Genomic DNA, 12,884 nt, shown 5'->3' with positions numbered 1-12,884 from the left:
ATGGCCTGGGTCAGGCGCACCCTAGTCCTCAAGCTGACGTCTCTGCTCTTCAATACTTTAAAAAGTTCCTGTGCAGCAGATTTGCCCAGTGCAATACAGTACAGTGAAAGGATACAGCTTTGGTTTTCACCTTTCCTGATTTGAAACTGCTCAGTATTTTCTTGTTCTGTACTAAAAACGGCCTCTTGAACTATGTACAGTCTCAACAGGAGCACTATGAAATGTTCTGGAAAACCTATTCTTCATAATGTTACCCATAATTTGTCATGGTGCACACAGTTGAAAGTTTTTGCATAGTCAATAAAGCACAGGTAAACATCTTTCTGACATTCTCTGATTTCAGCCAAGGTTCATCTGAGGTCAGCAATGATATCCCTCGTTCCATGTCCTCTTCAGAATCTGGCTTGAATTTCTGGCAGTTCCCTGTTAATGTACTGTTGCAGCCATTTTTAAATTATATTCAGCAAAATTTTTCTTACATGTGATATTAATGATATTGTTTAATGATTTCCACATTCTATTGGGACACCTGTCTTTGGAATGGACACAAATATGAATCTCTTCCAACAGGTTGGCCAATAGCTGTCTTCCAAACTTTTTTGGCCTAGATGAGTGAGTGCTTCCAGTACTGTGTGCATGTGTTGAAATGTACCTATTTGTATTCTATCAATTCCTGGCTTCGTTTTTCAACAATACCTTCAGGGCTGCTTGTACTTCTTCCTTCAATCGTTGGTTCTTGATCCTATGCTACCTCTTAAAATGGTTGAACATCATCCATTTCTTTTTGGTACGGTGACTCTGTATTCCTTCCATCTTCTTTTGAAGTTTTCTGCATCCTTCAATATCCTGCCCCTACAGTCCTTCAGTATTGCATGTGGAGGCTTGAATTTTTTCTTTAGTTCTTTCAGCTTGAGAAATGCTGAGTGTTCTTCCCACTTGATTTTCTAACTCCAGGTTTTTGCACATTTTATTATAGTACTTGACTTTGCCTTCTCTTGCTTACCTTTGAAATCTTCAGTTCAGCTCTTTGACTTCCTCAGTTCTTCCATTCACTTCAGCTTCACTAAGTTCAAGAGCGAGTCTCCAAAATCCCTCTGACATCCAGTTTGCTCTTGTCTTTCTTTCTTGCCTTTGCAATGACCTTTCACTTTCCTCCTGTACGATGTCCTTGATGTCATCCCACAATTCTTCTGGTCTTCAGTCATTAATGTCTAATGCATCAAATCTGTTCTTGGATTCTCTAAATTCAGGTGGGATATATTCAAGGTCATATTTTGGCTCTTGTGAACTTGCGTATGAACAATTGGTTGTCTGTTCCACAGTTGACTCTTGGCCCTGTTTTGGTTGATGATACTGAGCCTCTCAACTGTCTTTCCTCATAGATGTAGTCAGTTTCATTCCTGTGTATTCCATCTGGTAAGGTCCATGTGTATGGTAACCTTTTATGTTGTTTTAAAAAGATATTTGCAATGAATAAGTCATTGGTCTTACAAAATTCTATCGTGCAGTATCCAGCATCATTTCTATCACCAAAGCCATATTTTCCATCTACTGATTCTTCCTCACTATTTCTGACTTTGACATTTCAATTACCAGTAACTATCAATGCATCTTGATTGCATGTTTGATCAGTATCAGACTGAAGATGTTGATAGAACTTTTCAATTTCATCATCACTGACATTAGTGGTTGATGCATAAATTTGAATAATAGTGGTATCAGCTGGTCTTCCTTGTAGGCGTATGGATATTATCCTATCACAGGCAGCATTTATACTTCAAAGTAAATCTTGAAATGTTCATTTTGACAGTGAAGAAGATGCCATTTCTCTTCAATTTGTCATTCTCATCATAGTCAACCATGTGGTTGTCAGATTAAAAATGACCAATAGCAGTACATTTCAGCTCACTAATGCCTAGAATGTCTATCTTGATGTGTTCCATTTTATTTTTGACTACTTTAAATTTCCCTAGATTCATATTTAACACATCCCATGTTCCAACTAATAATGGATGTTTGTAGCTATTTTTCCTCATGTGGAGTTCAGTTCCATCAGCAAATGGAGGTCCTGAAAATTTTACTCCATTCAAGTCATTACGGTCAACTCTACTTTGAGGAGGCAGCTCTTAACCCGTCATATTTTGTGTGCCTTCCAACATCTTCTGGTACTATATCTGACAGTGTTCCGTCGCTTCCCATAAGGTTTTCAGTGGCTAAACATTCAGAGGTGCTATGCCTTACCTTCTTCCTAGTCTGTCTTTGTCTGGAAACTCCTGAAACCTGTCCGCCATTGGTGACCCTGTTGGTATTTCAAAAACTGGTCTCAGTTTCCAGCATCACAGTAACACTCAGGTCACTGCAGATGAGTGGTGAAGACAAGATAGAAGAGAAATGGTTCTTGGAAGATTTCCTGGAGGAGGTGACCCATGAACTGAGTCCTGCTGAATTGGAGGTACCAGATAGAAGTAGGAGGAGCTGTTATAGGATGTATTACACAGAATCAGCCAATCTCATGGACATAGGATGATGCAAACATGAAATACATAAAAGAGAAAATACTTTGGGATTCCATTTATATAAATTCGAGACTAATAAAAACAATCCATAATGATAGTCGCGTGACTGCCATTGTGAGAGAACTTATTAAGAAGGGTGGGACCATAAATTAATAAACTTGAAGCAAATAGTCCAAATCTTAACCCAGGAAGAAGATTTGTTGTAGTTGTTAGTAGCCATCAAGTCTATCCCAACTCATGGTGACACCGTGTGTACAGAATAGAACTGTCTCCGGGGCTATCAAGCTGTGTGACCTTTCAGAAAGTCTATCTTCTGAGGTGCCTCTGGGTGTGTTTGAACTTCTTACCTTTCAGCTAGTAATTGAGTACTTAACTGATTGTGCCACTCTTTGTAACATGGGCTTAGTTATATGTTGGGATATCACCAGATGGGAAAGGAAAGATTTGGAACAATGTGCCTACAGGAGCTGGTGCAGGAGAAAGCAGATGGAGCAGATGAGGCAAGACCTGTTAGAAACCACTCACATAGTCCAACCAAAAGATGATGAGAATTTAAACTAGGGTTTTGGTGATGGAACCAATGAAGGAGGCGGAGGTGATGGATTAAGAGATTCTCATGCTGTAAAATGGAATCCTGGTGTGGCACTGTGGGTTAATGCGCTGAATTGCAGTGTCCCTTTGAACTATAAGGTTGATGGTTCAAGCTCACCAGCTGCTCCTTGGAAACCCTGTACAGGGTTGCTATGGGCTGGAACAAGCTCGATGACACTTAACAAAAACAATGCTGTAAAATGAATTGGGATTGGGGATGATGGAAGTTGTCCTTGATGGACATGGAGGCATTGAGGGGCTATCTGAAGTTGTTTTCAGCTGTCTAATCTGTTTGAGCAGTCCTAATGTGGCACTGTAGGATAAGCACTGGACTGTTAACCACAAGGTCAGTGGCTCAAACCCACCCACCACTCTTTGGAAACCCTATAAAGTGTCACTATGAGTCTGAACCAGTTCAACAACATCAACGGTGCATTTGAATTCAGGACTATTCTCTGGACTTGGGGATGGAGTGTAGCAAGCATGAGCAGGTGTTTGTTAGGTTGATGAGTTCTTGGTACATTTGAGACACCTAAGTGAGTGTGTGAGATTGAGGAGATGGGGGAGTGTTTGTAAACTAAAGCTGCAAGTGGAACCATCAAAAGACACTCACTGACTGGCTGAGCACATAAGAGACCAACAGAGGGAGAAACCAAGACTCCATGATGATGATACCAGGACATCACCAGGTCTTTCTTTTGAGGTGCCAATGGGTGGACTTGACTGTGTAACCTTTCAGTTAGCATCCAAGTACATGAACCATTTGCAACACTCAGGGTTCCCAAATATTCATCACAGCTGATTTCAAAATAAAAATGTACTTAAGGACTAATCAATACTACACACTTTGAATGTGACCCACATTTTTAAATGTCAAATTTTAAGTTCTAATTAAATTGTACATCTATGGCTACTACAAGAAGAAACAAGTTGTTCACCAGGGAGCCATCAAGGAAAGCAATCAAGTCCCTTCAGAACCAACCCCCTTCCAAGACAGAAACTCAAAGGAAACACATGAGGAGGCATGTAAGATTGCTGGTGACCACATTGGTCAGCCAGTGAGTGGAAGAAGGGAAAAGGCAGCAGTGAAGATATGAACTGAGTTCAACCACATTCCATAGACTCCCACTCCTGTCAACCTGGAGATGAGAGAGAGAAGATGAAGGGCTGGTTGGTCCAAAGTGTGGTGAGACCTGGGGATTCCTGAGCCCATGGACAAGGACATAGCCTCAGAGGGCTAGAGCTGAGAGTGAATCATCCAGCTGATATGAAGGGAGATGCACAAGAACGCCCAAAGTTTTTGATAATACTCATTTGACCTTACCTTGACAGCTTGATGATCAGGACTTGACTTGTTGTTGTTGTTGTTGTTGTTGTTGTTGTTGTTAGGCGCCATTGAGTTGGTACCAACTCATAACGACCCTATGTACAGCAGAACGAAACACTGCCTGATCCTGGGCCAACCTCACTACTGTTGCCACACTTGAGTCCATCGATGCTGCCACTTGACCAATCCATCTCGTTGGGGGTCTTCCTCTTTCTCTCTGACCCTCCACCTTACCAAACATGATATTCTTCTCCAGCAACTCGTCCCTTCGTACAATATGCCCGAAGTATGAGAGACGATGTTTGAACATCTTGGCCTCCAAGGAGCATTCTGGCTGCGCTTCTTCCAAAACAGATCTATTGGTTCTTTTGGCAGCCCGTGGCACTTTCAATATTCTCCTCTGGACTTGACTATAGGAAGATTTTTTTTTTTTTAATTTTTTATAAAGGAAACAAGTGTAAATTGTTACAACTTGATGAACTTTACCAATACTTATGGATGTAATAGCTCAAAATACCAACTGAGAGGGAAGAAGTCTTCAAGCATCAATCTTATCCTCTCTGTATGCAGAGTTGATAGGGACGGGCAACTTAGACATCAGCTACCTAAAATGAGTGGGCAGGAGGGGAGCTAAAGGAATGAAGTGCTGGCTTACAAGTTTTCAAAAGGAAGTTTCGTTTCAGAGTGTGCAGGGAAAGGTAGACTCCCCCCTGAATAGTTTTCATCTTGTCTAGATGGGTCTGATGAAAGGAGATGGGGATAAGATTCTTATGATTCAATAGTGAATAATTGTTATCATGACTAATTGCGATTGTCACAAATGTAAAAGTAAAAGTTTTGTAACAAAAGGGGGGAGTAGTTAATCTAACAGTCCAGGAACAGAGGGCCCTAGGACCATCAAGGGAGAAGAGCATAAGCAGAATGCAAGACCCTACCCAGAGAAGCAGTGACACCAGAGATGGAGGACACAGAGAGTCAGAGCAGCTGAAGACTCTAGACTCATGGAAAGAGAAAGACTGTGTGCTGGAGGCCAGGAGGATGGTTTGCAGAATGTGCCCTTTGGTTGTTTAAATGATTGTATATTCATGATTGTTTTTGTTTACACCGCCACCCCCCAAAAAACAAAACAAACAAAAAAACCAGAGAGAATAGAAGCAAACAAATACTGTTGAATGTTGAATGATGATACATGGAAATTGTAATCATTGCAATAAAACAATGAGTGTAAAACCGATGTTCTCCCATATAAACTATCACTTAATTCACAATAAAAACTTTTTAAAAAATTGCATGTCTATTTGCATTGAACCTTACTAAATTTTTCATGGGAGTAGAGATGATGGCTCCAATCACTTAATGAAAGCTTTTCATTGACTTGTTCAGAATTCCTGTTTGCTCTTGGAGAACCCAGCAGAACCAGGTGACACCCACACTCACAATCACACTCTCTATTCTAGGTACACAGTTTCTCTTGATTTGCTTGAAGATTTGTTTTGTTGTTAATTGCTGTCAAATCAGTATTGACTCACGGCAACCTCTTTAGTACAGAGTAGAAATGTTCCATGGCTGTAATTTTTAAAAAGAAATTAATATTTTGTTGTATTTTTGATGAAGCAGTTTAGGGTCCCATTCAGCAGCTTCTACACAAGCTGTTCAATGACTGGTTACATTCTTCACAATGCATGAACAGTCATGATTTCTATTCTGGTTGTTCCATTTCCATTCATTTAGTTTCCCTGCCCCCTTAACCTCTCATCTGTGTTTTAAAGTCATTGGTGATTCTTTGGTTGACTTGTAATGAAAAACTAAAAGTTTGTTTAAAATTAAAAACAAAAAGTTTAATGCCCTGAAAAAAGCATTTTGCAAAATGTGGAAACACAAAGCAAGGAAACTTTTGACAATGCAGTGTCCTCCAAGGAGCAAGAGTTACAGATGTTAATAAAGGCAAAAACTGCAAGTAAGGGATACAGCTGGAGTAGCTTTGATGGTTTAACATTTACAAAGTTACAGGTGCCAGAGTGTTGATGGACCAGCTGTCATGGGTTGCCTGCTTTTGTCAGGATGTCTCCAGGTGACAGGATTTGGACTGACCACTACAGTCACAGGCTTCCTGGCATCTAGACCACGCAGACGTAAAAGAGTCCTTTCAGTTTTGTGATGGCAAGTTCTGTTGCAGTATAAAAGCAAAGCTGGAATAGGATGGTTACAAATAAAAATTCCAAATATTCTAGTAGGGCTCAAGGAGAAACAAAAGGTTTTGGTATACAAAAATGATAACTTTGCAGCATTGAGTAGTTCAGTCATAAATTGGGTCGTTCAAACAAAGTCTTAGAAGATGTACCTTTACAGTTGAGTGGGTGATTTTCTTAGAATCGGCATAACCACTAAAGCCACATCTTTTAACAACTGTACAATTCAAATAATCTAATATTGACTATTTCTAGCCAAAAGCTCATTTTATCAGTAGAGTAGATTGGAAGAAATGACATTTTTTCTACAGAAGTGAGAGTCTGTATTTTATGACAGAAAAGGACAAAATGGAGTCGCTTAGGATAAGGAGGGATTTGATTTAAACCGTAGCCAGAATTCCCAGTCTTATCAAGAGCCTTAGTTTGAAATGTTCTTTCTCAGTCCCATATATGTGGTGTTCTGATGGAGCACAGTAATTAAAAGGTTATATTCGTTATTTTTTGAACCAATGTTACTTAGCTACAAGATGACCTTAAGGGTTAGTTTTTGTTCAAGGTTTGAAGAGGATCTCTGGGTGATAACCTCAGAGGGTACTCCAGTCCCAACTAGTCCTGTAAGTCTTGTCTGTCTGTGTGTGTTTCAGGACGTGAGGTTCTGTTCCACGCTCTTGGCTGTAATCTTACAGGAACAGAGCACCATGTCTCACCCTCAGAGCCGCTGCATGGTGCGAACCGCCAACCGTTTGGTTAGAAGCTGAGCGTGTGACCATGTCTCTACCAGGTCTCCTTCCTTAACACAGTGCTTGGCTCTTGAAAGGTGCTCTCCTATTAGAAAATTAACAATACGTTTCCTCAGACAACAGACAGCTCATAGCTCCAGAGGCGGGTTACTAAAAAACGAGATTCTTGAGAAGCAGGCCCAGAAGAGCGGAGAGATACGGGTGTCGCTGAAGATGATCACAAAGGGACTGAAAGTTGGGAAACATGAAGCAATGAACACAGAGAAATCCACCAGCCAGTAGTTTGAAGTCACAGTTAGAGCAAAACAGAAAGTCAAAATGGAAGAGATTGTGTAAAAGGAGACAAACATGCTCACCAGGACAAGGATGGTGCATATGGCTTTGGCCTCATGGAAAGCTTTGGGGTGGAGGCTGTTGCTACGAATGTGCTGAACTCTCTGCTTGTGTCTGTACAGAGTGAGGACCATGAAGCCACTGGCCCAGACCATGAAGCCCAAATGTATCATATCAATGAAAGGGATTATGAAGGCATATAGGTCACTTAACGATTTCCCCAGAATGAGAATAGAGCAGTACCTAAACTTCATTCTTACCAGAACTGTGTTTGTGCTATTTTGCGGCCCATTGACTATGAAAGGAAGTAAACTATTTAACAACAGATGCAGGCCCCAGAAGAAGGAACAGCATAAGCCAATACACTTTGGATTTCTCATTCTGAGTTCCATCCATCTAGAGACATTGGGACAAAGCTTAATGGCCTGGAAGCCACTCAGGAAGCAGGTGGTGCTGAGGGTAACCCCCCTGCCCACTCTGTGGAAATAGAAGACAAGTTTGCATCCAGCATCATCCAGGAAAAATTTCAGTCCAAAAGTTGACATAGTCTGGGGAATGCCTTTAGAGAAAAGGACCAAGGAGCTGGCCAAGACCATTTGGTTGAGAATCTTGTCTGTGGGTCTCAACATGTGCCCCTTGATCAAATTGAAGTTATAAAAACAAAGAAGATATGAGTTTCCCAGGATTCCAATGCCCATCTGAGTGAGGAACAGAAACCCGGTTTCCATGTTGGAAGAACCCATCACATCAACAGGATGCTGATTTTAACCTAAGTCAGGAGAATGAGTAGATCGATGAAGAAGTGTTACCATCATTCTTTCAGGTAATTTATCTATGCTTAAACCCTGGTGGCACAATAGATAGGCAGTAAGATGTTCTCCCAAATCCACCCAACAGCTCTGTGGCAGAAAAACCTTGCAGTCGGCTTCTATAAAGATTACAGTTGAGGAAACAAACCCTTTCGGTAAATTCTGTTCTATCATATGAGGAGGAAAATGATGGAGTGGCATGCAAAATCATGCTGACTCATATTTTGTACTTTGAGTCACACTAACAGTATTTGCTTATATGTTCAAATGTTACATACCGCTATTGTTATTAGGCATCAGCAAGTTGGGGGGGTAGGGTTTGGAGTTTCTTTTTTTTAAGTTTTTATTGTGAATTGAGTGATAATTTACATGGGAGAACAGAAGGTTTACATTTATCCTATCGTATTTCATTTCACTGCAATGATTACAATCCCTTACATGCATCATCATTCAACAGCATTTGCTTCCATTCCCTCTGGGTTTTTTTGTTTTTTGTTTTGAATGTACACTGAAGCACTTAGGAATATATAACCATTCAAACAACCAAAGGATACACCCTGCAAATCTGCTCCCAAGCTGCCAACACACAGCCCATCTCCCTCCCAGAGTCCAGAGTCCCCAGCCGCTCCATCTCTCCACGTCACTGCTGAATAGAGGCCAACACCACACTCTTCTCCCTTGATTGTCCCAGGGTCCTCCACTCCCAGACTGCAAGATCAACCACTCCCCTCCTTTTATTACAAAATATCCACTTCTACATTTGCAACATTCGTAATCAGTACTGATAGCAACTCTTCAATCAAATTAGGTCTTGACTGATAGGAAGAGCATGGGCCAGAATAGAAATATCTGATAGAATTTGTTAGGAGCAGACAGATCACCAAGTCTTTTCTGTCACAGAACAGCCTTTTAGATAGCAGCTGAACTCTTAACTTCTAGACCACCAAGGTTTCTTATTGATATAACCTGTTATCTTCGAGTAGATTCCAAGTCATTGTGAATCTATAGCACAGAGCCAAACTGCCCCTTAGGGTTTCCAAGACTAATCTTTATGGGAGTAGATGATCACATCTCTCTCCCCGTGATCTACTGAGTGGGTTCCAACTGCTAACTTGTTGGTTACATTAACTCCTTCATACATATTGCTACAGTGAGCCTAAATTTCTCTCTAATGGAACTGGTAGCTAAAACATGGGATATAACACATCACTTCAAATCTGAAACAAGATTCAGTAAAATTTCTATACTCTGATGTAGAGCTATCCCAGGATCTTTTAAATTAACACAGATAAATTGAATAAGTATAAAGAAAAATGTAAACAGTGTATACTATATTACATTTATTTTTAAGGTGGGTATGAACATAAATACATTTATGCATTTGTGTTAGCACACTGGTAGGAAGAACTAAAGGTATAAAGTGGTTACCTATAGAGAAAGTAAACACTGACCGGATGGAGGAGCAGTGCTAACAGCTTCCCTTATTGACTCTTTCTTCTGTTATATTTACAAATGCTAATATTTTAAAGTATAAAATAGCATTATGTAAAAATTAATATCCAAAGTCATACAAAACTAGTCTCATGGCATGGCAAGTGAGTGAAATATTCACACAGAGAGCATTTTATTTAAGACAGGATTTGGATTTTTACATCTCTAGTGGGTTACATCGGAATCTTGGCATGGCGCTGTAGGATAAGCACTGTACTAAAAGGTCGGTGGTGCTCCTCGAAACCCTTATCCAGGGTTGCTAGGAATCAGAACCGTCTTAATGGTACCTAACAACAACAGTGGAATATATCTGAAAAACAAAAATGCCAGAAAATGTTCAAAGCGGGTTCCACAACTATGTTACTAGGAAGAAAAACTGTACAGTTATTTTGAAGGGAATAAAAACAGGAATGTAATTGGGAACCGAAGTTGTCATTGGAAAAGGAATACAGTATGAAATCAAAGAAGTGCAAACTCCATAATATTGATTGAGTTAAAGTAATGATGACCCTATAATGCGTCTCTTTAAAGTACATAAATTTCAGATTTTTCTACTGCAAACACCCAGATTATATAAGCACCTCAATAGCAATGACTATTGATGGGCCACAGATGATATTTTTGTTGCTAAATGAAATCAAATTTTTTCTTTTTGTAAACTACTAAGTTCATGTCTGAGCAGGGCTTTTCAAGATGACCTTGTGTTATTTTGGAGGAAATCAAATAAACAGATAAAGGCAGCTAGAATTAGTTTAGGGGCAAGAGATTGAAATGCAATAATCTCTCCCACTTGGAAAATGACAATCCAGATTGAGCAGTAAGTGGGTGATAACCGCGTAGGCAGAATCACAGTCAAGTAAGATAAGGAAGCATGCATCACTAATGATACAAATATGCATTTGTTAGTGTTGGAAGATCCTAATGATCCTACTCATTCATTTGAAAATTGCTGAAGACAAGGAAGTTATAGTCTTAGAAATCTTATGAGGCAGTTCTACTCTGTCTCATGGGGTCACTGTAAGTTAGAATCAACTCAACAGCAAAAAAGTATTTTGTTTGCTTGACTGGTTTATTAAGAACTTTACTCCTTCAATGTACCGAAAGTATTTTTGGGTAACCAAATAAAAGATAAGGAAAATTTCTCTGTAATACAGGACTTCTAGATTGTGGCTGTGGAAACAATGATAGACTTCGGCTAGAAGCATGTTTCAACAGCTCATAAAACAATGGATTCAGTCAAGGATCAGCAGCGGTTGCTGGCATTTATGGATTACTGGTGGAAAATTAATAACAGATGCAAAACATTAATGTCATTTGGCACCAAGGTTCATTCCTATGGTCACAAGGAAAGAATGCTGGATATCAGAACATCTACATATGATGTGATCACCACTTCATGTGAGGAAAGTGTGGCCAAAGAGTGAATCTGCTTATGGCCAAAGATTTGAGCCAACTCTCTAGCTCCATATTATACTGTTACTAGAAGTAAGGAAGGGAATATGAACAGTATCAAAGAAGGCAATAATTCTGGAGAATGTGGGAAGTTATATCCAATAACCTAGCAGAGTCTTCATTTAAATGACCAAGATTCAAGGTTAGCCAAATCTTTGAATTAAAAGGGAATAAAGAGGTGGGGCTTGATGGCGGATAGGGTAGAGGTGCAGTGATGTGCAGTAAAGATCTCCATCAGCAATACCACAGAATACCAGGTGAAGCAGGTTCAGGGCAGAACTCTTAAACTCTGAACGGCATATATAGAAATATTTTAAAAGTTTGAAGGCTTATAGATAGTGGAACTTGTAGCTCTCATACTTTAGAATCTGCCTGGCTCAGGCCCAGAGCCGACAACTTGGGCAAGACCAAAGAGCAAGACCAATTGGGGGAGCAAGCAGTCCCGCCACGAATTAATGCCCACAGGAACCTCTGAGCAAAGGTGACAATATTCTTTGTTTGGTTTGGTTCTGGTTTTATTTTGGTATCTGTTCATTGGCCTCTAGCAGTCTGTGCACCTCCATTCTGGTGATTAGAGGGGGCGGGTGCCTGAACAAGTGAATACTCCCACCCCACCATGGGAGGGTCCTTCTACCACACATGTGCACAGATCCTCTCATCATCTAAAGAGACGATCACCAATTAAAACCAGCAGCACAAAAGGGCCACAGCTGGCCCTGAACTGTTTATTAATAGGAAAAGGCCCAGAACAGGGGGTGTGATAAAGGAGAGAGTCTAAAAACAAAACAGGCCAAAAATTAAATCCTGCTGTACAGCATCACAACCACCAGTGGCATCTTGAAATTTAGCAAGTGGCCTTGAAGGCAAGAAGCTGAAAGAGGATATTAAAGTCATACTCATATTAGGCTACAGAAATTTTTTTCTTCTTGTCTCTCTCCTCACCCTTTTCTGCAATTATAGACTACAGTATTCAATCTGGTTTTGATGGGGTTTTTTGTTTTTGTTTTTGGGATTTTTTTTTTCTTGTTATTTTTCTGTTGCTGTTTTGTTTTTAGTTTGTGTGTGTGTGTGTGTTTTGGTTCTCCCTTTTACCTTTAGGGGCTCTTTCTCTCCCTATGTTACCCAAGAAGAGACAGCAATTGCTGCCATATAGTCAAGATACAATCACACCCTATAAGACCCCACAATACAGGCAAGAAAATACCAACTACCATACACCAGGGAGGCAGACAACACCTGAGAAAGTTTCTCTGAGTTAAACAATAAGAAGAGTGAAAAGGGAAGCCCATCTCCTGATCGCATCTACCTGGAGGCAATCAGAAAGCAAAAAAACAAAACAAAAACAAAAACACACATTCAATTAAGTATTAAGGCCACAGCTAGCCACTAAACATGACCAAGAAGCAAAAACAGATGACCATATCAGCACATGTCCA

Source organism: Chrysochloris asiatica, unplaced genomic scaffold (assembly GCF_000296735.1).
Source record: "Chrysochloris asiatica unplaced genomic scaffold, ChrAsi1.0 scaffold00485, whole genome shotgun sequence".
In the NCBI taxonomy this organism is placed as follows: domain Eukaryota; kingdom Metazoa; phylum Chordata; class Mammalia; order Afrosoricida; family Chrysochloridae; genus Chrysochloris; species Chrysochloris asiatica.
This window is presented reverse-complemented; position numbering follows the sequence as displayed.